The sequence below is a fragment of the Rhinichthys klamathensis genome, unplaced genomic scaffold (genome assembly GCF_029890125.1).
Source record: "Rhinichthys klamathensis goyatoka isolate OS25496 unplaced genomic scaffold, OSU_Roscu_1.1 h1tg000557l_1, whole genome shotgun sequence".
Taxonomy (NCBI): domain Eukaryota; kingdom Metazoa; phylum Chordata; class Actinopteri; order Cypriniformes; family Leuciscidae; genus Rhinichthys; species Rhinichthys klamathensis.
Window position 1 is genome coordinate 1641805 of NW_026607025.1, and position 5089 is coordinate 1646893.

General features: G+C 45.0%; 1 long non-coding RNA gene across 1 annotated transcript; it reads right to left on the reverse strand.

Annotated features, from left to right (window-relative positions):
* Positions 1–614: 614 nt before the first annotated feature.
* Positions 615–2202, reverse strand: LOC130073703 (uncharacterized). Its single transcript, XR_008804383.1, has 3 exons — positions 1548–2202; positions 1391–1453; positions 615–1259 (listed from the first exon to the last, which is right to left on the reverse strand). It is a non-coding gene; the product is annotated as an uncharacterized LOC130073703 (long non-coding RNA).
* Positions 2203–5089: the final 2887 nt, after the last annotated feature.

The window sequence follows — 5089 nt, forward strand, 5'->3', positions numbered from 1 at the left end:
CCAACATTCTTACACTCCAACACTCATGGCAAATACCCCTCCTTCCCAATCTACTTTTGTGGAAATGGAGCCTCCACCAGACATCTCAACTCCAGTATGGCCGCCTGTACTGCGACCTCCGATGTCTCTGGTACCACCTCCAAGTGTTCCTGCCTTCTACCATACCCCCATTCTACTCAGCCCTGTTCATCCTGGAACCCATGTGCGCACGTCTTTTCCTGCTCTGGCTGGCAGCCCTCCAGTGCAAACCCTCACCTGGGCACCACAAGTAGATAACATGCAACTTTGCACCTCATCTGAAGGTGGAACTCCTTCTTCAGTGGCACAACATGACCTGCCCCACATTCTACCAACTCCTGGAAGGGGAATACAAGAAGTCACTGCCCGCGTACAAGGGAATTGGGATACCTTGTTTGATTTAATGGCAAGACAAGAAATAAGAGTGAATGAACTTACCAAGGAAGTGAAAGATACCTCTTCTCATCACCAGAGCCAGATGGCTGATCTTGCTACAAAAGTGGAGGATAACAAAAATCAAGTTTTAACTCTGTTTACTACCACTAAGCAACAAGAAGAGTCTGAAGCAGACAATCTGACTAAAGCAATGAAGTTGATGATCACAGGAGAACTCCAAAAGGTGGAATCTACCTTGGTATCTGAACTACGTTTTATGATTGATCAGCTCCAGTCAGAGGTTCAGCAGGACATCAAAGCTGTTCAAAACATATTCCAAACAAGCCATGATAAGATAAATTCACAACTCCAACAATGTGTTACACAAACTGATCAATGTCTCACCAGTTTCAAAGAATTGAAAAGTGAAGTGGAGAAAGGATTTCAAAGTGTCAAAGAAAGTGCGGATCAACGAAAGTTAAGTGTATTGACACCACCAGATCCTAGCACCACCACTTCATCTCTGCCATCTGTTTCTGCTCCAGTGACATCATCTTCTTCAACCCCTCTTTCAACATCTGTGGTTAAGAGTGACCATATAAGATTAACTTTCCCCACATTTGGAAGGCCTTCAGACGATGCAGACCCCTTACTGTACTTAACCAAATGTCAGGATTTTTTGGCTCTACATCCCCTGACAGATGCAGACATCTTGGCTACCTTCCGTACTGTTTTATACGGAACAGCACGTGACTGGTGGGAAGTCAGACGGTCCAACATAACCACCTGGAATGAGTTTGAGGCTGCATTCTTATCTGCTTTCCTTTCTGAGGATTATGAGGACGAACTGGCAGAACGTGTCCGTACTCGAATTCAGAGAGAGACAGAATCTATTAGAGATTTTGCGTTTTCTTATAGAGCTCTCTGTAAAAGATGGAAGGCAGATTTTACAGAGGGTGAAATTGTGAAGATGATACTCAAGAATATCAAGCCATACCTTGCCAGCCAATTGCGTAGTCGGGTGAATACTGTGGAAGAGCTGGTAAAATTAGGACATCAACTGGAAAAAGATTATGAGCAACAGCTTCGTTATGATTGTGGTCGAATGGGCCCTAAACATCTATCCACATCACAAAGACCCTCCTCAAACCAACCTACTGAGAAAATCCCAGTTCAGTGTTGGAGATGTAGAGGACAGCATCCACCCGGAAAATGTCCACACTATACCTCTCCCCAGTCATCCCAAGCACCTGGTCCACAGTATTCTATCAGCGGCAAACAACCTTATCACCCCAAGTCAGGTGGTCACCCGTCCAACAACTCTGTTGCTGCAACGAGAATTCATAAGTCACAATCAGCAACCAAGAAAACCTCCTCCTCATCCACAAGCTCTAATGAACGTGTAGCGATACCTCAACAACTAGTTGTCCCACTTTGTATTGATGCCTGGTCAGGAAAGGCCATTGTGGACACTGGTGCAAGCTACACACTCATCAATGAGAATCTCATGAGGCAACTTACATCCCCGGACCAGCTGCAACCGTGGTGCCGTGGTCCTCTTTATCTGGCAAATGGAAAAGCAGAGATTCCATTAGGATGGCTGAACACCACAATCCATTTACACGACCAATCATTTACCTTACCTACTGCTGTACTTTCCTCCCAAGCTCTAGCCTATGCTGTAGTCTTGGGGTTGGACTTTATTTTCTTCAGTGGCCTGCAACTCAATGTCATTGATCAGAAATACTCTTTCAAGCTTGATCCTTCAAAGGAGTACCCCTTTCAACCAGGAAATCCAAGTGTGCCGACTGCAAGTCCCCAAAAAGAGAGGTGTCAATTTAAGGAAGCCACACAAAACCTTTCCTTATTAACTTCTGTTCCCCCTCCGTCATCACCATTGCAAATTCAATACCCGGACGGTATTGATGAAAAAACATTGATACAACATGCTGTGGATGCTGCTCATTTACCCTTTGAAGGTAAGCTACAGTTACTCCAAATCTTGAAAGGCAGCCCTCAGGTGTGTACTCTCCGTACTGGACGTACTGAGGTACTCCAACACCGCATCTATTCCACCAGCCAAGTACCCATCAAACAACGACCATACCGGTTGTCTCCCATCAAGCAACTTGCACTGGATGAGCAACTCGATAAAATGTTGAGACAAGGAATAGTTGAACCCTCCCACTCTGGTTGGGCATCACCGGTGGTCTTGGTGCCTAAAAAAGACGGCAAATTCAGATTCTGTGTGGATTATAGAAAAGTTAATTCTGTAACAGAAAGTGACGCTTATCCTCTTCCCAATATAACAGAAATTCTGGAATCACTCTCTGGGGCAGCCATCTTCTCTACGATTGATCTAAACAGTGGATATTGGCAGGTGACCATGGACCCCAATAGCAAAACCCAGACAGCCTTCATCACTCCTGCAGGTCTATATCAATTTAATGTTATGCCGTTTGGGCTCAAAAATGCTCCCGCAACTTTTCAGAGGCTCATGGAGACAGTTCTGGGAGAACTAAGGAGAAAAATATGCTTTGTGTACATCGATGACATCATTGTGTACTCGCCTTCAATAACACAACATTTCCACGACCTCCAGACTGTACTCCATAGACTAGAAACTGCTGGTCTCACCATAAACTTGAAAAAAAGTCAATTCTGTCATCAGGAACTCACCTTCCTAGGACATGTTGTAAGTGTCAAGGGCATTTCAGCAGACCCTTGTAAGACTGAAGCCATTCATGCCTACCCTGTGCCTACAAACTTGAAGGAAGTTCAGCGGTTCCTCGGGTTAGCAGGGTGGTATCACCGCTTCGTTGAAAATTTTTCCAAGATTACTGAACCCCTCAACGCACTGAAAAAAAAGGGACATAGTTACAAATGGACAACCCAGTGTCAACAAGCGTTTGACCAACTCAAGACTTGCCTCACCTCACCACCTATTCTTGGCCATCCCGATCTTCAGCGTCCATTCATGGTATACACCGATGCCAGTGACATCGGCCTGGGTGCCATATTAGCTCAACGGAAGGATGCTGGCAGAGAGGAGGTTATCGCCTATGCAAGCCGAACCTTAACTGGGGCCGAACTCAATTATACTGCAACAGAGAAAGAATGTCTTGCAGTCATCTGGGCCCTGGAAAAGTGGCAACATTACTTGGAGCACAAGCTTTTTACAGTTGTTACTGACCATGCTGCACTGCAATGGGTCATGAACTCCACTAAAACCACCAGCCGCCTCATTCGTTGGGTTCTGCGATTGCAGAAATTCGATTTTGTTATTGAGTACAGAAAAGGGAAGCTAAATGTAGCTCCGGATGCTCTATCCAGGTCTTCGTATACCCCAGGATGTAACTTATACACCAGCGGAAAAGACCCAGCACTGCCTGTATCAGATGTTGTCCTGTGGGAAGAACAGCACAACGACCCCGAAGTTTCAAAATTATTGCAATCAGTTGCAGATAATTGTGCCAGTCTGAGTGACCAATACGAAATCATTGAGGACAAATTGTATCACAAAACATACCTGACAAATAACCAACTGCATTACAGAATCTACATTCCCAGCAGTCTCAGATCCACCCTTCTTCAGTACTATCACTCCACTCCCATCTGTGGCCATGGAGGAATCTACAAGACCTATAAGCGTCTTCAGGAAGTAGCATTTTGGCCTGGCATGTGGTCAGCGGTGAAACAGCATGTGAGAACCTGTGTTAAATGTCAAACTCTGAAAAGCGATAACCGGAAGCCTGCTGGAAAATTACAGCAAATCACAACAAGCCGCCCAAACCAAATGCTGGGAGTCGACCTCATGGGTCCGTTGCCACGTAGCACAAATCAAAATGAATACCTGCTTGTCTTTGTTGATTATTATTCTCGATGGGTTGAGTTGTTCCCCATTCGGAGTGCCACAGCGAAGAATGTTGCCTCCATCTTCAGAAAAGACATCCTGACACGATGGGGCGTACCAGACTTCATTCTCTCAGACAGAGGCGCTCAGTTTGTTTCATCTGTTTTCAGAGAGTTATTTGAGAACTGGAGTGTTACTCCTAGATTAACTACAGCCTATCACCCCCAAACCAACATGACAGAAAGAGTTAATCGGACTCTCAAGAGCATGATGGCAGCCTATGTGGATGACAACCATCAGAGGTGGGACCAGTTCTTACCTGAATTTAGATTCGCCCTTAATTCAGCTGTTCAAGAGACCACTGGATTAACACCAGCAGAACTCCAGCTGGGTAGGAAACTCCAAAGTCCAATGGACAAAATGCTCTCTGGGCCTAATCTTACCCCAGACGCTGCCTCGTATGATGTAGTTCATCATCTTCATCATCTGCAAACTCAAGCCAAAGAAAACAGCAAGAGAGCCAAAATGAGACAACTGAGAAACTATAATAAAAATAGAAGAGATGTAACATTCAAAAGCAAGGATCGAGTATGGTTGCGTAACTATCCACAGTCTGATGCACAGCGTAAATTTAGTGCAAAACTAGCCCAAAAATGGAAAGGTCCTTACCGTATTCTCAAACAGCTGGGTCCGTTGAACTATCAAATAGCCCTTGAAGACAGTGGAGAAGATGTACGTACAGCTCACGTTTGTAACATAAAAATGTGTTATCCAACGGCTGCGGAATGGGAGTTACAGGAAAAGGAAAAACTCCTGGATATGTTTCAAGAATCCTCTGATGAA